Below are 23,525 nucleotides of genomic sequence, written 5' to 3'. Positions count from 1 at the left end.
GAATATTTGGACCACTATTACATTTGGTCTTGAAAGGGAGCAGAATTTGCCACACCAAATATGCCTCTTTTGTATAAGGTTTATCTTGAAATGGTTATTTTTAAGAAATAGCAGACACAGGAGGAGATATTACTAGAAATATATTTTATCTGAGCAAATCATGTGTATGGCAAAGAGGAGAGGGGCTGGAGATTGAATTCAATCACCAATGGTAAGCGATTTAATCTACGGTGCCTATGTAATGAAGCCTACATAAAACCCCAAAAGGAGTAGGTTCAGAGAACTTCCAGGTTGGTGAGCAAAGGGAGATTTGGCTAAGTGGTGCTCAAAGAAGGCATGAAAACCCCAGAGTCTTTCACCATACGTTGCCCTAGGCATCTCTTCCATCCGGCTCTTCCTGAGTGATATCCTTTTATAATAAACCAGTGATGTAGTAAGTATAATGTTTCTCTGGGTTCTGTGAGCAACTCTAGGAAATTAATTGAACCCAAGGAGAGGGTCGTTAGAACTTCAATCACTAGCCGGTTGGTCAAAAGCACAGATGACAACCGGGACCTGTAATTGGCATCTGAATTTGGGGTTGGGGGACAGTCTTCTGGGACTGAACCCTTCACCTGTTGGAATGTGATGCTATCTCCAGGCTGATACTGTCAGGATTGAGATGTTGTCTGAGAATTACCTGGTGGTGTGTGGACCACCTCAACACACACGCACGTGCGTGCAGGTGCGTGCACACACACACACACACACACAGACACACACACACATTGTAAATTTGTGCAGAGTCTTAGTAATTCACAGGGTTAATTTAAAATACATGATTAGGGACATAATCACTTTTCCAGAGATGTGAGAACTATCTAGATCATAAGGTAATTACATTATATGTGTTTGGAAAAATTGTGGTTATTTTAATCTATTGGATGAAATATGGAGATTTATTCTATTAAATTTTCTGTGTGAGACTGTAGCAATAAGCAACAAATACAAGTATAAAAGGCAAGGACTACAAATGAATCCTTGCCAATTTGGACAGATGCATATGGTCTGATCTTTATATAGAACAGACAGATCAATAACGGAGCAACCCAAAGTCTCTGGTTGAAAGCCCAGGATAATTCTACTTTAAAGCAAAAAAAAAAAAAAAAAAGTAGTAAGAAATGTGGTCTTTATCTTTTTTCCCTTCATTTTTTTCTATAAATACTAATACAGTTGGCTTTCTTTTCCTCTAACAGAGTGAAGGGAATACAAAAAGGATATTTCCTTTTAACAACTCAAAAAGGTCAGCAAAGTATAAAATGTCAAATCTACAAAGTTGGATAAATGTGGGTAAAGCATTAAATGTTAATGATGTCCTTGGTTGAAAAGTTTCACAAAAATCATGTACATTTTCAATTATGCTATAATTAAAACTGCATGATCCCACTTGTCATCACAGAATGAATTGACTAGACTTGTGTTTGGGGTCATCTTTCATATTTGTAGTAAAGATCAAGCAGGAAGACAATTTGACTCCTCATCCCTGTCCATTGGTAGATCTAAGTGAAACGGTATGCCAACAGTGTGGGATACCATCATGGTCCAGAGCTTTGGATCAAGACAAAAGTGTTGTGACTACCTTAATTCTGTGAGCTCCAGCCTCTCTAGTGGTAAAATGGTGTTGCTGGGGGGAGGAAAATTTTTTTTTACATCATTCAAAGGTTCTTCTGGCTGGTCTAAGAATTAAAATGATTTGAGACAGATTGAGAGGAGATCAATAAATCCAACATTCATGAGAGGCTCAAAGACAGGAAGTAAAATGAGGTGTATACAGCATCCTAAAATACGAAATAGGATAGAAACCGGGGACATTAAAAGGGAAAGAGGACATTTCACAGGGCAGTAAGAAGAAAAGTAGATGTTTTCCCTGCCATACAGAGGAGTCTTAGATAAAATTTATTTCTAGTAATAACTCTTATTCTGGGAAAGCACCACAACTTAGATTCTTTTAGGTAGGAATGAGAAAAGTTTCTTTTGACTTCATAGGGTCTCTACTGCCTTTGGCTCAAAATAGTCCACATGCCAAAGGGACACATTTTGGGGAAACTTGCTCTGAATCCTTTCAGTGTGATGTTACCTAACTTGTACCATTGTTGTAAAGGCCAGAAAAATCATGGTTTTTAGCACAGCATTTAGCACAATAATAATCCTATAAACACTCTACAGTATGACCACTGCGTCCTTCTGAAGCTCTATATTCCATCAATATCATCCCCGTTACCCACTCTGTAGTCTAACAAACTACCTTTAATTTTCTGTGGTAACTTGTGTGTTTTCTCAAACCCAATACTTTGTCATTCGTTTTACTCAGACTTCCTCCACCTCACCTCACATTCCCTATCCCCATCTTCATTTGGCCAAATTCTTCTATTCAATTTTCAGTCTTGACTGAACATATTTCCTCACAGAGCATGTTGGATTCTCCTGCTATATGATGTCAGAATGCCCTATCTATTCCCTTCCAAAACTTAAATGGTACTTTAATCACTTGTTTTGTTTTGTTTTTCAGCTAGGCTAAGGCTGGAGATTATATTTGCCTTGTTGCAAACACAGTGCTGCTTTTTTGACATTGTAAGTATTGAATAACTTATAGCCATTTTAGTCACTATATTCTATACATGTCTGCAATTTAGTAAGACAGATAGATGAGACTGTAGAATAATAAAATGGGACTTTGACCTACTTCTCACTAGCCCTCTGATGAGACTTTGGACAAGTTAGTTGATCTCTACAAGGCATCATTTCCTCACCTATAAACTTGCAATAGTATTGTCTCTGGGTGTGATGGTGAGAGTTGAATAAGAAACTTATGAGAACGTTTATCTTCTATAATTATTAGTATCACTATTACTCTTCTAGAAGTTAAAGGACATGTTCAGTTTTCTTATTAGTTTCCTTATTAATTATTTCTTGTTCTTACAGGCCGCTCAAAGGTACAAATACATCAATTTTGGAAAAGAAAAGGCAGGTTCTATTGGTAAGGCAATGCCATTTGCTGTGTATTTCGTTTTACCTTACCAAAGTTGCTTCCTAGCATTACGTTAAAAGAGAGGATTTTCTGGGATTGAGATTTTATTCAAGGCCTTCCATCAGATTGCATACAATGCTAAAACAGAAATAACAACAGTTGAATTTAAATTGGAGGCTAATCCAAAATGAAGGGCATATCCAATTTGCAAGTCAGACTTGAAAGCCACCCTTTCAGAGGTCTGCATCTATGACAAGTGCACTTGATGCACACATCAGCTCACCTCCCCCCAGCCAGCATGCTCATTAGATAATGTCACTTTGGCAATGCACCAGGGAGATGGTTTGGGAAAATCCACATGACTTTGACATTTTGCATGATCTAGTGAGAGAATCTCATGCTAGCTCATGAAATACACATCTTTTGGCATTTTTCAAAGCCCAGAAAGGAGAGATCTATGGAAAGCTCCAGAATATTTTCATGGAAGCACTTGGGAATAGTCAACTGGATTTAAGGAAGCCTAAGAGGCTTATCCTGAGAGCATGTGCATTGCAAGCACACTGTTTTAACTTGAACTATGTCTGTACTTGGGTGACTGGGGGATGTTTATGAAGATTATGGGGGTGGGGCAGAGGAATAAATAAAGACCCACCAAAATAAGATACTGCTTAGTACAATAACTCTGGGAAAGCAACAGAGAAGTTGATTTTAATCACTGTGGTCACTGGGCTCAGGCTTCAACTTTGAAAATTTCATTCTGACCAGGTTGGTGGAATAGAGAAATCAGAAGATGAGAAGTTTACCTTCACAGGAAGCAGTTGGAGGGCCCTTTCTGTCCTCTTTTTATGGCAAAAACCCCTGTGATGCCCACATTGTTAACACACCATTTTAAGATGAGTCAGCATAAAAACTCAGATGGTGATTTTCATTATAAGCTTTAAAAGATTTAGTTCTGCAGCCCTGAATCCAAATCAACACTCTAGAGCAGGAGAATTTCTTCCCGTTTGTTTCTATTTTCCAACCTCAGAGAACTACCTACAACAACCAAGTTTCAAGGAAAAGTGGACTGCCTACTTCCCATGCCTAGTCAGCACTTAAAATATTAATAGATCATCTCTTGAGATTACTTTTATGCTTAATAATATATATTAAAAGTTGCAATTAAAAAGTCTAGAAATTATTACTTCTATGGATTTTTAAAGACAAAAATCAAAACTATATTTCATAATACTCATAATGATATTTAAGAGACTATGCTTTTCTGGGCCATATTGTTTCCTTCTCCCTATATGGACTTATAGAAGTGATAGAGAAGAAAATAACTTTCTGTTCTTCTCTAAGGAAGTATTTTGGTTGCAGAAACAAGATAATTTTTTGGTCCCTTATATAACTTTAGCTTACTAGTGTCAATAAAAATATTTGATGGACTCTTGAGAGCTTAAGATCGTTTTCAAACACATTATCTCATTTCAGCTATGAAAACAAACCTGTGGGGAGTGTGGACTATCCCCATTTATGAATTAAGGAAACTGAAATGGAAAGAAGTTTAAAAAAAATTACTCTGAGCACATGGTGGGACTACCTGAAACAAATACAAACCAATTTTTTCAAGAAAATGAAAAGGTAAAACAAATTAATCACGAATTCATGAATTGTGCATTGAAATCCTTATCAGCTTTCAAGAATGGCATCTACTGCTATTATTATTGAAGCCCTACCATGTACCAGGCACTGTTTAATGAAAAACAGGACAAAGTCTCATCCTTAAGGATCTCCCATTTTTAAATGTGCATAACACCAAATAAAAAGAAAACAATAAGGCAGGTAGAGAATGTTAAAGTTATATAAAAATATAATAGCTCTATAGTATTTTATAGCTTTCAGAATAATTCCAAATCTAATCTCTCATTTGGTTTTCACTAGAACTTGACAATCAACAGCCTTAACCAGAGATGGCTACCATTTTGAGTGTGCTATGTAGTAAGTGGATCGGTGATATGTGGATGTCATGTCGTGGTGTAAAGAATGCTATATCTATGGCATATGTACCACTGGCTGAAAGTTACAAAAGCACAATAGACATTTTCTTTTCCTGCTTATCTAAGAATCTTAAATATATATTCTAGCACAAACTATTTAATTCCATAGTTGGAAGAAAAGTCTGTAAGTTCATGATTGGTCCACTTATAGAATCAAAGATAATTGTTCTGGGGCACCTGGGTGGCTCAGTCAGTTAAGCATCCGACTTTGGCTCAGGTCATGATCTCACAGTTCGTGGGTTCGCGTTGGGCTCTGTGCTGACATCTTGGAGCCTGGAGCCTGCTTTGGATTCTGTGTCTCCCTCTCTCTCTGCCCCTCCCCGGCTCACACTCTGTCTCTCTCTGTCTCTCAAAAATAAATAAATGTAAAAAAGAAATTAAAAAAAGATAACTGTTCCATGTTGGCAATAATTTTATATTATTCTGATTATTATTTGAGCATCAATTACATTCTAAACATTTTTCTATACCCTCTCCCTTGTTGTGGGAATAATAGTGGACTCCTGCTATTAAAATGGTTTCTCTCATAGACCACCACTTCAATATTTTAGTGTATAACTATACCTATGCCAGATCTGGTAAATCATATACATTTATACCCTAAAATATATTCTGAAACTATACAAAATGCCAGCTACGGTGTGAGCTTTGATGACATGCTACAAATCAAGGGAGGCCCATATACTATGTCATAAAGTTTATATTCTAGTTGTCTATATGAACAGTGAAAAAGCTAAAACCCATTTTCTGTATGTTGTATGAATGCATACATACAAACATTCAGTTTACATATCTCACTTTGATTTCTCTGAGCATCTTACTTTGAATATCAGAATCACAACACTTTTATTAGTGTTTTCAGTCTACTAGATAAAAACTAGAACTAGAATCCCCAATTTTAAACAAAATCCATCTTTACATCTGTTTTTTATTCACTGTAAGTTAAACTTATAATTTATGATAATGATGCTGAAGGAAAATATCTCAAGGTTATTCTCCAGAACATACAGTATTGGGATTGAAAGCAATTAACAGTTTAGAAGTCTAGTGAAATCCTCATGTTTAGGATTAGAAAGATCTGTGTTCAAATTCTACTCAATAGCAGTGTGTCTTTGAAAAAGTCACTCACGCCAAATAAGTCTCAGTTTCTACCTCTACCAAATGGAAATAATAAAAATAATAATAAAGAACCACCATAACCTGCTGTTATGCTAATTACATGAACTCAGGCATGCAACTAGCTAGAGCAGTGAGTCAGTGCTGGCTAGCACTTTGTGTATTAGCTTGGAACAATAGCTTAGTATCTGGATCTTCAGACATTCTGTATCCAAAATCTTTCTACCACCAGATGGAATATCTCAGCTGGTAGGTTTAGAAGCTTAGAGATGGTTCTGAGTTACAGAACAACGTAGCTATACCCGCAACTTGCAAATGAACTATGTTCCCTCCTCTACCATTGCACATAAGAAAGAACGTTACTGCAAGGAATAAAGCATCTGGTATACTTTGGAGAAACCAAGCATAGCTGCTTTTTAAAACAGAAACATGTTTTTTTTCTTCTATATGTAACAAGTCAAACAGGAATTTTTAAAAATATTACTGAGTTTTCCCCCAAAATTGTGGGTGACTTTCTCACTTTCCAATACATTGATTCATTACTGCTCACCTACACAGCATGAACTGAACAATTAAGACAATATTCTTGGTTCATGCTCTTACTTAACTTTATTTTTAAATCTGTGCCTCATTTATTTCCTATACAGCAGAAAGGAGAATGTAATACTAAATCCTTTTAACTGTTTTGCATCTATTGAAGTCTCATTTAGAGTTATGCGTTTCTAATAAACATTTCACATTTCGTGTTTCTTGTGGTAAGAATCCAAGGCAAGAAATTGCCCATCATGAAACAGAATATTTGTGAAAACTAGATTGCAATAACCAGTTTTTGCACCACTGACATGACAGAGAAGAATGTGATGTCTATAAGAATTACTGTTTAGCATGCTATTTAAATTCCTTCCAGAAGGACTATCACAAGGTATCAGAAAAGCCAGTTGGTCATTATTAGATTCAAGATCAGGAAGTTAAAGCAGATAGAAAATGTACAATATGAGAACATGGCCCTTTCCAGGGGAATAAGAAGTATCTCCTGATAGCTCTGTATAAGTTGATAAAGATTTATTTATTGCACTGGGGTTTTATTGTCACAGCCCCACACCTAAAATACAAAATAAATCTCATAGCTCACAATCAAACTGCACAGGCGTTTCTTTTGTACATGTATTTTGACCATAGCTCCATTTAAACAAATATGTAAGGTTGTGATGCATTTCCAATAATGCTTCTCAACTCACCATTCATTACTTTCAGCAGGGAAAGATTATTCTCTGCCTACCTAGCCCACATTTAGCCCCTGTGAGCTGCCCTGTTTAAATGGGTCATGAAAAACGAGAGCACATATTCCCTACTTTAGGAAGAATGAAACTCAGGGATTATTTCCTCAGCTACAATGTCACATCATGCCTCCCATATTTGGAAAATAATGTCTTTCACATCATTTTCCCCTTTTTCATCAGAAGAGCATCTACCCTCAAATGTTAGAATTGTAGAGGAACTGCTAAAATTTGGAAGTAAAGAGGCCAGTGTATGCTTTCTAGGGTGTTGTGACCTGGCTGCACATTAGAATCATTTGGGAAGCCTTTGTAAAGTATCAATGCACAGATCTCATCTCTAGAGACTGAGATTCACTGGGTTTGCAATGGAGCCAGAGTATCTGTTTCTTCCAGCAGATGGCACTATATCTGGAGAGAGGCTTGGGGCACGGACTGGTAAGAGAACCTGGAGGGAGATGCTGTTCTCAGTGGGCACTCAGTGAATAAAGACACCGAGGGCAAAAGGATGGGTCAGTTACTCTCAGAACTCACTTGTATATTAAATAAATAACAATGAGAAGTCATCTGACTCCTATTTCTACAAAAGGTAACCAGTTAAAAACTCCTCTTACATTAAGCCTAATAACCAATACAATCAAGATTGTCTTGTTAGTATAAAATGACAGATTATAAAATGATTTCTTTTTACTTTTTTTTTTGGTTTTAAGTTCACAATAATTAAAATAAATGATAAAAAAGCTACTAAAATTTTCTCAGAACTAGGACAAATATCTACACAAAAGAAATATTCTCAGGATGATATATTTTGTTCAAGTGTTTCCACCTCTATCAGTCTAATTCCAAAGAAAATAAAGCCAATACATCATTTCTTACTAGGCTTACAAATGAGGTCATTTTGATATCCATTCATACTTCCAATGTGTTGGGAACATTGAGACAATATTCAAAAATCTCCAAGTAATAGAGTAAACTGCACATTGTGATCATCTTTTTAGCACAAATAAATATTACTTCTAGGAACCCTCATTTGATGGGGGAAATAAACCCTTATTTGATTACTTAAATAAGAGAGCTACATGCACTGGCATTTCCTCTAGGATGGTGGAGTAGCACATCTCAGTCTCACAGACAATCTGTTGTTATTCACTGATAGTGAGTTTAGCTCAAACTTCTCTTTCAGGGCACATGGGTGGCTCAGTCACTGGTTGAGCGTCCAACTTCAGCTCAGGTCATGATCTCATGGTTGGTTGCGAGCCAGATTTTGGCTGAGGTCATGATCTCATAGTTCATGGGTTCGAACCCCATGTGAGGCTATGCGTTGACAGCTCAGAGCCTGGAGCCTGCTTCAGATTCTGTCTCTCTCTTTCTCTCTCTCTCTCTCTCTCTCTCTCTCTCTCTCCCTCCCTCTCTTTCTCTCTGGCCCTCCCCCGCTCATACTCTGTCTCTCTCTGTCTTAAAAATAAACATTAAAAAAACAAACAACTCTCTTTCCAAGCTGATCTTCTCTGCAAACTTTGTTTTTAAAATTCTTTTTTTTGGGGTGTGCCTGGGTGGCTCAGTCGGTTAAGCAACTGACTTCAGCTCAGGTCATGATCTCACAGTTTGTGAGTTCGAGCCCTGAGTCGGGCTCTGTGCTGACAGCTCAGAGCCTGGAGCCTGCTTCAGATTCTGTGTCTCCTTCTCTCTCTGCCCCTCCCCAATTTGTGCTCTGTCTCTCTATCTCTCTCAAAAAATAAACGTAAATAAATTTTTTTCAATGTTTATTTATTTTTGAGAGGGAGAGAGGGAGAAAGAGAGAGAGAGAGAGAGAGAGAGAGAGAGAGAGAGAGAGAGAGAGAGATTGAATGAGCATAGGAAGGACAGAGAGAAAGGGAGACACAGAATCCAAAGCAGCCTCCAGGCTCTGAGCTGTCAGCACAGAGTCCACTGCGGGGTTCGAACCCATGAACTGTGAGATCATGACCTGAGCCAAAATCTGACACCCAACCAACTGAGCCACCCAGGTGTGCCTCTGCCAATTTTGTGAATATGTGTTTCTCAATTGAGAGATCCATCACGGTTACATAGAAACAGATGCTTGTTGCACATCGACTCATAGTCGTAAAACCTAGAAAATAGTCTACCTCTGTTTGAATCTCTTCATGACAGAGGTTTCTTTTTAATTCTTATTACTAAACATAGCAAATGCTGTGGATTTCCTATAATTTTTTCAGTGAGCTTGTCTACCTTTTTCATCTTGTAGAAAACAAACAAATAAGCAAACAAATTAAGCTTGTGTAACAGCCAGAGTTCATGCTTCATAGGAGTCTTGGAGATGATACATTTTTTTTAACATTAATATGAATAGGTTTGGTCCTCTCCAAGGTTAATTTTTCTTGCTTTACTGGGATTTAAAATGAAATATCTCATGAACTTTTGGTCTCTTTCAACATGTCATTTGATGCTGTGTCAGAAAGTCACACATCTTAAGTACTTGTATTTTAAAATAATCTCATACAATTGATCCCTTAATTTATGGCTCAGTATTTCATCTGCTTTATCTAAGCACTTTGATCTCTTTTGGAGAAATTATGTTCTCAGGTTTTCAGCAATGTTTTGTGGTGACTCTGCCTTTGGTTTAGAGGCAGGGGTGACGTTATTCACAAAATCTGTAAGAATCCGTGATGCCATTTGGTTAGGCTGGGGTACGATGTCTCCTTGAACTTATTTTTCAGCTGTGGAAGGAACCAGCTAATGAAGCTGTTGCTACCCTATAACTAGATGTGAGTCTCACATCTTTCAATACAGTGGACATTAACTCTTTTGATGGCAGCTGACTTATTCTAATAGGCAGCAACAGGATGAATTTGAAAGAGCATTTATTTCACAAGCATTAGTTGCATATTAATGCATAATTAGTAAGTAGACATGTAGGGGAAATAAGTAAAATCTCTGAACCTGTCCTTAAAAAACTCACAAAAAAGAGGAAAGAGCTATTAACAAATAAGCCCTAGAATTTATTAAGTGAACTCCCAAATAGAGAAAAGTTTAAACTAATACAGTAGCACACACATATGCACACAATGGTACAAATAAATTGTTGGGGGCAGGAATTGTTCATGAAAGGTTTGCAGAATTCCTGCTTTACTTTGGGTTTAAAGGAAAAACAGGAGTAAAAAATTAAAGAAATAATGCAAGCAAATTTAAATAATATATACCATGTGAAAGATTCAGAAGCATGGAAAACCTTGGAACATTATAGTAGATTGTATTTTTCTAGGAGGCCACTCAAACACATCTTATTCCAAATGCACATATGATGTGATGTTATCACTCATCTTTTAGAAAGTTGGGGTCTGTGTAATTTTCCTGGTCTGCACAAACTCATATCTGCACAAACTCATAACTATGGAGGAAGTGATATAAGGTAACTTCTAAGTCTAGATCCTAAAGACAATATGGCTTCTGTCTGGATCTCTTGGGATGCTAATTCTTGGAATTAGGTACCCTACTTTGAGAAAACCAAATAGCCTCCTGTGGGTGTAACTGCCAACAAGCCCAGCTTAAATTCTAGCCAACTGCCAACATCAACTGTCAAATCTGAGAATGGGGAAGATGAGATGAGTCCAGCTCCAGCCAGCATCTAGATATAACATGACAGACCCGGTGTTATTACAACCAAGATGAATCCCAGTCAAACTCAAGAAGCATGAGAAAGACTACTGACAGCTGTCATTGTTTTTAGGTATTAAATTCTGGGGTGATTAATTACATAGTAATAGCTAACTGAATAGATATTGTGGACCCTGGGAGGAGTTTGATTTCTTATGCCATGGTTCCCTTGCTGACACTTATGTGTCCCTTCTCAAGTTAATGTTTTTATTTATTAATTTTTTTAAGTTTATTCACTTATTTTGAGAGTGGGATAGAGAGCAGGGGAGGGGCAGAGAGACAGAGAGAGAGAATCTCAAGTAGGCTCTGCACTGTCAGCCCTACATGGGGCTTGAACTCACATACTGTGAGATCATGACCTGAGCCTCAATCGAGAGTCAGAGGTTTAACCAACTAAGCCACCCAGGGGCCCCTCAGGTTAATGTTTTTAAATTTTAAAAATCCAACACATAGCATTACGGAGAACATAAATTATATATTATTAAACCATTATCAATATGTTAAAATTTTGTTGACATAAGAATATATGCGCATCTTTATTAATGCATTAAATAACCACATCTAGCAGAAAATCTAATAACTATAATGATTTCAAAGTAGTGATGAGTATAAATGATATTTTGTGGTATCTGACACCACTCTAATGGGATATTAAAACTGATGTTTTTAATGAAAAAGTCACAGGAACCACCAATCTGACTATGGTTTATTATCTACATTCATAATTGGCAGAAATTATGGCGTTACTTAGATATTAATTCAAATAAAGTATATAATTTATTTCTAGCTCTAGATCAAAATGCCCGTATTATATCACAAGTATTAAGGAAAAGATAAAAAGTAAGATAATGGGAGGTCCTTGCACAAGGGCCAGAAAATAAGCAATATTCTTGAATTCTAAAAGCCTGAGATCTTCAGCTTGCTCCAGTTACAAGGACTTAGAAAAACCATACCACCCTTCTGAGACTCAGTCTTTCTATCTGCAAATAATATTATAACCTCTTGATACACAGAATCTTGTCCAGTACATATTATACTACATGGTTTGGGAGAACGAAAAATAAAATATTATGTTAGTGCTTTGTAATATTTATAAGGCTCTTGTGAATGTAAGGAAGTATTGTTCTCTCTGCTTTATAATCTAACTAAATTCAGTCCTCTTTATTATATATCTTATATAACAACAATCCTGGACACATGTCTCACTCAGTTCTGAGGCCAGTGGCAACTCAAACACAAATGCTTTTTCTTTGCAAAGTGTTTAAGAACAAGATGTATTGGGTTTTTGGTGCTTTGGGTCAGAGCAAAGAAAACCAATCACAACTGCCACATGCTCTTCATTCCAAGAAAAAAAGGTAAGGGTGGGGCTGCTAATTACTCTTCTTATGGTTTGTGCCATTGAGGTCGTTTCAGCCTGAACTGTTTATACTCATTTTGTGTGACCTTCTCTGTAATTACTTTCACATTTGAGGTTTATTTATTTTGGACTTTGAATGGCAATTGGGATGTTCCTACTGGACAAGAAACTTTGGAATAAAACGACCTTAAAATATCTTTTTGATTCTAGATATAAGAGTTTAAGCACCTTTGTAGGTTTTTTTTTTTAATTTTTTTTTTTTTAACGTTTATTTATTTTTGAGACAGAGACAGAGCATGAACGGGGGAGGGGCAGAGAGAGAGGGAGACACAGAATCGGAAGCAGGCTCCAGGCTCTGAGCTATCACCACAGAGCCTGACGCGGGGCTGGAACTCACGGACCGTGAGATCGTGACTTGAGCTGAAGTCGGACGCTTAACCGACTGAGCCACCCAGGCGCCCCTGTAGGGTTTTGCTAAGGCTCCTAGTAAAACATCTCTGCCCATATGAAAAACACCTCAAAACAAAATGTCACTATTCAAATGTCTGTATATTAATAGATCTGCCACTTGGTACCAATACTCAAATATTAGTGGGAATGAAAAAGACATATACTCATACATTAAACAAAAAAACCTTATGATTCAATCAAATCCTCCTACACTGGTTTTACCTTCTTCATTGTTGCTCTACAGTGAGGGCCAGCAAAATTTTCTGTAAAAAGCCAGATAGTAATTTTTTTCATCTTTGCAGACCAAATGATCTCTATCACAATCATTCAACTGTATAATCGAGTCATGAAAACAGCCATAGAGAGCAAGTAAAATTTGGGAATGACTGTTTCAATAAAACTTTATTTAGGAAAACAGGCCATAAGGTCTGGATTTGACTAGACCGGTCCTTCATTTGGAGCTCTACACAATTCCAAGATTGGTAGCTGTAAAAAAATTTACTCATGTTATTTTCCAGCCAAAACTCTTTTAATAGCTCCCTACAGGAATAATGACCAAATACTACATTGCATAAACTGTGACACTTTTGAGAATGAAAAAGAGGGTGCTGTTAATAATTATATCAACACGGCAAGTATAAATTAAAACAGTTCCTGACAAACTGGGGCATATGATCACACTACCTATGGCCTATGGGATACAGGCCAAATACATTAGGATACAATTCAAGGCCTTTACATTCTGACATCACTCTATCTTTTCAACCTTATGTCCCAATAGGCATTCCAACCTCTTGCTCACTTCTGTATCTTCTTAAATGCTATCCCCCCTGCTACTTGGAAACTCCTTCTCCCCTTTCTCTGCCTAGGGATTTCCTACTTATCCAAGACTGAAAAGTTGTGAGGTACATCCCAATGTCTCAAATTCTGTCCTCACTTATAAAATGTAACATTTACTGTTACTCCAGTGCTTAAGAGACTGTGATGCAACTATTTACTATTCACACTCACTTTCACTTCTCATTGGCTGCCTTTTTTTTAAGTTTCTTTCTTTATTTTGTGCGTGTGAGAGAGAGAGTGTGTGTATTTATTTTGAGAGAGAGAGAGAGAGAGAGAGAGAGAGAGAGGGAGAGAGAGAGGGATAGTGTGAGTGGGGGAGGGGCATAGAGAAAGGGAGACCAGGAATCCCAAGCAGGCTCCACACTGTCAGCAAAGAGCCTCATGCAGGGCTCAAACTCACAAACTGTGAGATCATGACCTAAGCTGAAATCAAGAGTTAGATACTTAACCAACTGAGCCACCTAGGCACCCCCTCTCTCATTGCCTTCCTCCTTCTCTACATGGGATAACACTGGAGCATCAGTGGGGCTGCCTTGTCACATTTTTTTTCTCAGAAATTTTAGCCTAGGATCTAGTATATATGCAAACAGTTAGTGAATATGCATTTCTAAGAAAACACTTTTTTGGTTGCATAGGATCGAAATCCTCTAAAACGTGCTTCCATGAAATTGAGTTTATTACATGAGAGGTATTTCCTTACCTGAGCCATGCTGCTCAGGTATAGACACAAATCTGAAAGCCTTTGGAACCAAGGTGGCTACATTGTGAATCTCAGTCTCACTGTGCGACATCTTGGTGTCTTTCCATTCCCATATCCCCTCATTAGCTATTTCTGCTTTGCGTTGCACACTGCAAATAATAATCAGGTTTATTGTTTTATGGTGTTTTTTTTTTTTTTTGTCACTTTCCAGTTCAACAACTTGGGAGAGGTTAACAAAAGTCTCTGAGATGCAACTCCAAATCTTCAAAAGAGAAATGTAACTACCTAGTCTTAAATCAGTGTATGCTCTCCTTTAACTTTAACCAGCTGTGAACAGGGAGGGGTACTGTCTTATAGAATAAACATGATTTTAGTGGCTCACTCCTACAGGTGACTGGTCGGAATTATAATGAGAAAAATGTGGACATAAACTAGACGAACATCTGAAAGATTTATATGATCACATATTATCACCTATTTATAAATATAAAAAATTTGTATAAGATATAAGCAAAATTAATATGAATACTTCGATATAGAAATATTCTGAATTCATGGATTCATTGCCAAACTCAATCTAAAACCAGTTATAAATATAAATAAAATATAAACATAAATATATATATTTAGAGCTTTGGCTATCATTCTTTTTTTTTAATATGAAATTTATTGTCAAATTGGTTTCCATACAACACCCAGTGCTCACTCCAACAGGTGCCCTCCCCAATACCCACTACCCCCCCTCCCCTCCCTCCCACCCCTCATCAACCCTCCATTTGTTCACAGTTCTTAAGAGTCTCTTATGTTTTGGCTCCCTCCCTCTCTAACCTTTAATTTTTTTTTTTCCCTTCCCCTCCCCCATGGTCCTCCACCAAGTTTCTCAGGATCCACATAAGAATGAAAACATATGGTATCTGTCTTTCTCTCTATGACTTATTTCATTTAGCATTACACTCTAAAATATAAATATAAATATAAATAATATAAATATAAACATAAATATATATATATATATATTTAGAGCTTTGGCTATCATTCTTTTTATTTTATTTCTCTTTTGTTACTTGAAAGCTTTTTAATGTTTATTTATTTTTGAGAGAGAGAGAGAGAGAGAGAGAGAGAGAGAGAGAAAATGCAAGCGGGGGGAGGGGCAGAGAGAGAGGGAGACACAGAACCAAAAGCAGGCTCCAGGCTCTGAGCTGTCAGCACAGAGCCCTATGCAGCACTACAACCCACAAACTACGAGGTCATGACCTGAGCTGAATTCGGATGCCCAACCCACTAACCACCCAGGTATCCCCTCTTTTGTTACTATAAAGTAAGAAAAGAAAATCTCTCTTAGGCATTAAATACTTAACTCATGTTAGTGGCTAGAGGATCCCTATAGAAAGTGACTTTTGGTTACGGTATTCAAAATATTGGGGTTAAATAATATGTTTGACTTCAAAATAAAATAATGAGATTAATATTTATATGTGGAACATGAACTAGCACTATGAAAGAAATGTTCTAATCATGAAGGAGTAGAGAGATACTCCTGTAGTTTAGGATATGTTGAGTTCTGAAAGGCACTTTGTAATTCTGATTGTAGGTAAAAATTGATTCTCATACGATCTATGTGGAAGATGTATACAATACTAAATTTAAGTTCTTGGGAAAAAAAACCTGTAGGTGTTCATTGAATTGCTTCTGAATTTTCTGATTAAAAAAAAATCTCTTTTCAATATAGACCAAAGTGTTCGTATTTTGGCTTACTTTCATGCCATAAATAAATTCATTACTAGACACCACTCCTGACACACGAATGCACTGTTGAGTAATGAATAATGTAATTGCTAAGTTTAAAAGTACTGCTCAGAACTTATTTAGCTAAAATATGAGCTCTGACTTTTTTTGGATTGCTAAAGTCTTCTTAGAGAATGTAAATGTGGGCCTGACAAGAAGCAAGAAATGCAAGATCTAAGTTTCAGTATGTAGGGAATAAAGGCATTGTTATGCAACTACCAGACTATGCCCAGTGTGGTAGGTAGCAGTCCTATTCCTATTATCCAAAGCCATGCTTTGCCTCAAAGGCCAAGGATCCTGTAGTTTATATTTGGGACATGTAAAAAAGCTGCTTTATCTATTTACATCCTCTGATGTATGAGCTCTGTAATTATTTTTGAGCTACATTTAAACTCCAAATGGAATTGTAAACAGCTCCACTATCAAGAAGGCAATATCATCAGCAAACTCTCCAGATTTCATGCTATTATCTGGTATCTTACTGAAGACAAAGATACCAAAAATGCTGAAAGGTAGGCTTCTTGAAACCTTGCAGTTCTTACAAGGTGATTAACTCCAAAAGGCTGTATCTGCTTGGCCAGAGTACGTATCCCTCAACAACAAATTCAACAAATATATTTTGGCATCTACAATGTACTAGGTTTCATGTTGCGTATTTATTTATCAAAGCCCTTATTGATTCCCTATCAACTTGAAATTCCCTGAGGGTATCACTACTCCCAGAATCGCCCCACAGTTTGGAGGGCTGCATAATGTGGAGTGCATAGGGTTTTGGCTGGGAAGAGATAGATAGGCTTCACACATACCAATTATTGAAGAAGTTATGGTGGCTGGATATAAAGTCGGCTACCCTAGAATGTGGGCAGAAAATGGAAGAAATCATGTATTGAACATTGCCCTTCTACATATTTGAAGGCTTGTCTCAGGACGTATTGTAATTATTAAGTCAACAATCAATATTGCATTTACATTTATTTATCTAAATTATACCAAGTATTTGGTAATTAAATAAATGAACCAAATATTGATTCCACTTCATTTAGAATCCAAACTGCTGCCAGAGATTTCAGTGGTGAAATCCATGTTCTCAAGATCGCTTAGCCCTAGAATAGTCCTATTGACGAAACTTTGGCTATAGTCACAGACTTTACATCTGTAATGTTTAATATACTCATTAGCGTGTTTAATTTTCTTTTTTGTTCAGAAGTGCAGAAAATAGGGAAATTCCTTTAAAAAATTAAGGAGCAAAGATACAGTCATTCCTTGGATATGTCCTGCTTATTAGATAATACAAAGAATCTTAATATCTGTCGGCTTCCCATGATTCCCATCTGTGATGCAAGCCCAGGTGATGACAGCAATAGAATCCGTATTATTTCCTGCCCTTACTCAGGTTCACCACTCACACCCAACTCAAATGCAAATCGGAGGCATGATAACATTAAATATTTAATGTGGTAAATAATAAGTGGCCAGATTCCATTTGAATGTCCACACGTCAATTCTAGAGAAATGTCTAAATTGAGCTATGAGAGGGAAATGATTGAAAGGTCCACTTTTGCACATGACATTAGCTTTCATTTTCTCTTTAGTGGCTACACAGCAGAGGTAAAAAGCAAGATACAATGATAGTATATAGAAAGTGAAAGCAAGGGTTTGGGAATAGAAAAACAATTTGCCCAAAACCCCTCTATCTTCATGTTAGACTGACAAATATGGCATTCATTCTGAAAAGAGATTGCTTTGGTTTAAAAGCTATGTGCTACGTGACAGGTGGTCAGAATTGTTACTTCTGATTCTTGCAAATCCATACAGATGAATGTTAATTTACATCAAAGAGATGGAGTAGATCAAACATGGAAACCAGTTTAATTTTATATCTTAAAATGTATTATACATTAATTTTCAAACATATTGAAATAACACCTACAGAGTCCAGATAGACTCTCCAGAATGCACAATCTTGAAATATGTATCAGCTTCTGAATCTGTACATATGTTCTGTAGGTTCATGAAAGACAGATTTTGGACTAACTATTCATTTTGAATGTTAATTTGATTTTATAGTAATGAATAGATTATAAATATGGCTTATTCTTTAATATATTATTTTCATTCATTGATCTATAACAACATGCATTTCTAGTTGTTAGGCTAGCTTAATCCTCAACTACTGATTTTTTTTTTTTTAAATTGGGTCCTGAATCAAACTAATTACCAAAGATACTCAACATCTTTTGTTATTAAAATCTATGTCAGTAGAAATCTCTCTTTATTAAATATGTACAGAAAACTTCTTAAAGTTAAAATGAAATCAGTATTAGAATACTATAAAGTCTATACTAAGTGAAGAAATAAAAAATCCAAAATCTACATAAATAGCCTTGTTCATTAATGTGTTTTCTTCTTCCTTCTTCCTTCCTCTCTCCTCTGATCTTCTGCAAAGTACAAATACACAAACAAAAATTAGTGCCATTAGAGGTAACTAGGGCACCAAGTCTTTACTGTGAAAACTGACAATAAAAGGGAAATTATTAAGGAAGCATCCTTCTTTGACTCTGTATGAATGAATTTCTTGGTAATTAAAGAGTCCTAGTTAGGTAACAATTCCATCGCCTCACATAACTACGTGTTGTGTGTGTGGGTGCGTGTGCACGTGTGCGTGTGTGTGTGTGTGCGTGTGTGTGTGTTGAGAACATATAAGATCTACTTTCTTAGCAACTTTAAAGTATACAATATGATATTGTTAGCCATAGTAAACATGCTATACATTAGATATCCAAAAGTCACTCACCTCATAGCTACAAGTTTGTACCATTTAATCAACATCTCCTGTTTTCCTCCATTTTCCAGCCCCTGGAAACCACCATAGTACTGTCTGAATCTGGCTTTTTTTTTTAATTCCGCATGTAAGTGAGATCGTATCATATTTGTCTTTCTCTGACTTATTTCACTTAGCATAATACTCTCAAGGTCCATCCATGTTGTCACAAATCACACAATTTACTTCTTTTTCATGGCTGAAAAATATCTCATTGTGTGTCTATGTAAGTGTGTATGTATATATGCCACATCTTCTTTATCCACTCATGTGGACACATGTATCCAGTCATCATGGTGTACATCTTAAATTTACACAATGTTATGTGTCCTTTATATCTCAATAAATATGGCAGGGGGAGCCCTAGTTGTTGAGAAGCCCTTCTCCATAGAAGTCTTCCAGTCAATAATTACAGAATAACAGAATTAGAAAAATTACCATTTCACAAACCAAAATGATATAATTGATTCAGACAACAATCATCAGTGGACTCTAAATCCATTTGGAAAAACAGCAAGGTCAGACTCTCTTTGTTGACCTACTGATCAAACCTAGCATCACCTAAAATAGGATGATCACATGTGCTTCCTGATATGCTAAAACAGGAATTATATAGCACCACCTACAAAATATGTTTTTGCTCAGTTATTAAACCCGAATATAATCAACTTTTTAGATCTAACTTTAGTTTACAAAAAATACTGAGTATTTGAATAAGATGTGGAGCAGAAATCTTGATGACCCACTTTGAACTTGTAGAAGGGGAAAAAAATAAACTTAGTTTGTTTAAAAACACTGAGATCGTGCAATTGTTACTGGAAGCATCACCCAGACTAGAGTGACTCATAGATTGTTAACCTTATAGAGTTTGATGTTTAGTTGCAACAGGAATTAAAAGATAAGTCTACTGCCTCCCCCAAGGTGTGCTTTATGTAACATCTATTTTCTGTATGCAAAGCACTACCAGAGTACGTGCAAAGTTTGAACTAATAACGACACCTTTGCCAATTCTTTAGGAATATTAATAATGTTGTGCCCATTTTTATAGCTGTGTTTGCATCCTCTCTCCTTATGGTTCTTTATAAGGTACTGACTAGAAAATTGATTATCATTATAATGAAAATTATTTATTAAACTTGTTTTCCCATGTTTCTCCTTTATTTTAACATTTAAATTTTAGATGTTATCTTTAAAGGAAATATATATTTTTACAAAGAATTAGACCTTAGTACCAGTAATCAAAACCAATTTCACAAAGCCACCAGTGGATTTCAAACCAACACAAGTGTCATTTCATTACTAGGTTCTGTCATTTGACTAAAAGGACAGACAACTTGTGAAAATTCTATAGTTCTGAAACATTACAAACACATGTATTCATGAATTCATAAAATAGAGGTGACTATGAATTTTAAGGTTTTCATTCTCACACATAGACACATACATAAACGAAGGTTATCAATGATAATCTACATTAAAATTTGTATTTTATGTTGGATTGTGTAAGCTTTATTGATTTGTGTTTTGTCTTCTAAGTACTTATTTGTTTCCATAAGTAGAAAGCATATTTTTAAAGTAACTAAATTTGGGGGTGTCTGGGTGGTTCAGTCAGTTGAGCATCTGACTTTCCATTTTGGCTCAGGTCTTGATCCCATGGTCAGGGGACCCAGCCCCGCATAAGGCTCTGCACTGAGTGTGGAGTCTGCTTAGGATTCTTGGTCTCTCTCTGTCTCTCTGCCCCTCTCCCCTACTCATGTGCTCTCTCTCTCTTTCTCTCTCTTTAAAAAAAATATACATATATATGTAATATAAATATACATATACACACACATATATATATACATATACACACATATATATAATTAAAATTTTTATCTGAATGACAGTACACAATCTATTGCATGTGGATGTCTAAAGATTAAAAATATATTACATTTTTCCACATCTGCATTTAATGTAAGATTAAAGTAGAATGTAGAACCAGTTTTAACCAACTTGGAAGCGATTCTTTGCTGAAAAACAATTTTCACTTATTTGGAAATGTTGTTCCCTCAAGGAAACTAAGTAGCGTATCCACAACATCAACTTTCTCATAAAAAGAATTGGAAAAAGTTCTTTTATTTCAAGGTGATAAAAACCATATGCTAATTTCATTAAAATATGTAAATTTCTTCTGATTAACCAAATCTCAAACTTTTAGGGCATGCTATGGTGAATGTTTATAATGAAATATTTTCTCCAGCTATTTGAAGGCTGTTGTGTGTACATTTATGACTTTCAAGGTAAATGTTTATGAAGGTAGCAATGGTCCCACAGAGCAATTTCACACCAAAACGCTTATCTGCCTTTATTTTTTTCTCCTGCAGGAATTTTGGACTAAATTAACATGTTAAATATCTTTATTTAAGGCAATGAACCATTATTAATAAAGTTACCAAACATTCGCTTACAGAGAGCACTACCTTCCTGGAGGGCAATTTGGCAATAACTATCAGAAGCTGTAAAACTTAGTGTACCTCATAACCCAACTATTCTCCTTGTAGAAACGTATGCTAGTGAAATAATTTAGAATATGCACAAAGATTTCATTAAAACATGTTCACCACAGCATTAAATCTAAATGCTCAAGAAAAGGGTAAGGTATGTTCCAGAACATCCATATACAAACTGCCCCATTATTAAAACAAAGCTATTTTGTGAAAGGAAATTCCTGGTTAAGGAAAGAGGCTTATAATACATTATATATTATTTAATGTGAATTAAAGGTTCCAAAGTACTATTATGGTATTCTTCTATTTTTATGAATAACATACCTACTTGTGTGTGTGCATCTGTGTGCATGTATTTATCTGCAAGTACACATACAAAAATATGAGCTGTTTCCTCTGAGCTGCTGTATGAGTGTATGTGACATCCTGTGGGGTTTTTTTTGTTTTGTTGTTGTCATTTATATGTATATCTGATACCACTAACCGTATTCCTTATGAAAATAAGATTAGAAGGATAAAATCCAGAGTACTTTGCAATGTAAGGAAGATGAACACACATGAAATACATTATTTTGAATCATACGTGGTTTGAAAAATAAAAAGTGTTATATAATGCAGACTATGTGAGCTTCAAGTTAACATGAATCAAAAATCTGGCCATTATCTTTTTTGGGTGTTCTGCATTCAAGCATTCCTATGCTAATCCTCCAAAAGTAAAACTGGGTCAATCTGTTTGTGACTTCACATCACTACTTTCTATTTGTTTAACCTTAGACAAGTTACACAGGTTCTCTGGATGTCAACAAATTTGTTTGCCAAAAGGATATAATACCTATTTCATAGAGTGGTTGCACAGATTAAATGAGTAAAGTAATATAGTGTTTATATAGCGTCTGGCTTGCAATCAGTGTATATTAAAAAGTTTAACAGAACATAGATATGCTGTATGTCTCATACTTCCTCAATTTATGATCAGGCGGTAGTTTAAATATTTAGGTTCTTATTCTAAACACCACACACCAAACAATCCGTGTACTGTCAAAATCATCAAAATCACGGTTCTTCTAAGGATTTAAATTTCAAACAAGGTCATATCAAAGAGCTTGGTTTAAAATATATATATTTATGTCATATTAAAATTAGAAAAAGAACACATACACTGCTGTATACATTCTGAGTAATTAATATATCCTAGTAACTTGGATAAAAAATTTAGAATAGCCTATTAGTAAGACTGTCCACTGAATGGAGTGGGGATAGCTTGTCATGAAGTGGAATTATAAAATGTAATGCCCAACATCTACCAAGCTTGTAAGGAACTGCAAACTAGATTCTTTTCTTATTATAACACACTTAACCCTCAAAATTACCATAGGTATCTTAGTCTTAATTTTTAAAGTAATGACAAGAACGCTCAGAGAAATTCAGAAACATGCACAAGATCAAACTGTTATAAGGATTTGAACCTCTGTCAATTCAACTCTAGAGCAAATTTTCTTCTTGAAGTCTCAAGCTGCCACAACCATAAGGGACATAGTGGGAACAAATGAAAGGAAACATTTCAGTATAACCCTGGAGTTATTACTTGTATATTTAGAGATCTATGTCTCTGATATTAGATTAACTAGATTGGTTTTACTCAGGGGTACACTTGGGGGTAAATAACATCTGGTTTTACACAATCTTTCAGCTGAGTCTATTGCAAGTGTACCAATTTATGGACAATAAACAATGTCACGGTGTCCAAAGGCTATAATCTATACGATTTCAGATTTGAATGTATTGTTAATTCACAAAAGATTTGTAACTAAAATACAAAAAAAATGTATTTTAGTTATATATTGTGACACACACAAGCATCTTCTACCTACTGGTTTGCATTTGTAAGCATGGGAATTCAAGCTTTGTTGATTCCTGATAATAATATCAAAACATACACCATGAATTTTCAGGGAATATACATATAGTTTTGAGTGAACCTCAAGATCACAAA

At 35.9% G+C, this 23,525-nt stretch overlaps 1 protein-coding gene and 1 long non-coding RNA gene across 5 annotated transcripts in view; one reads left to right on the top strand and one right to left on the bottom strand.

Moving 5' to 3' along the window:
- LRRC4C (leucine rich repeat containing 4C) overlaps positions 1 to 23,525 on the bottom strand; it is a 1,194,683-nt gene that overhangs the window by 644,477 nt on the left and 526,681 nt on the right. The gene's annotated exons all lie outside the window — the stretch shown is intronic.
- LOC132677301 (uncharacterized) lies at positions 10,874 to 16,243 on the top strand. The gene is made up of 3 exons (XR_009609262.1): positions 10,874 to 11,163; positions 14,649 to 14,714; positions 16,167 to 16,243. It is a non-coding gene; the product is annotated as an uncharacterized LOC132677301 (long non-coding RNA).

This window comes from Panthera onca, chromosome D1 (genome assembly GCF_046562875.1).
Source record: "Panthera onca isolate mPanOnc1 chromosome D1, mPanOnc1 haplotype 2, whole genome shotgun sequence".
NCBI lineage: Eukaryota > Metazoa > Chordata > Mammalia > Carnivora > Felidae > Panthera > Panthera onca.
Note: the sequence above shows the minus strand (reverse complement) of the source record. Positions and strands in the feature narration are given on the sequence as shown.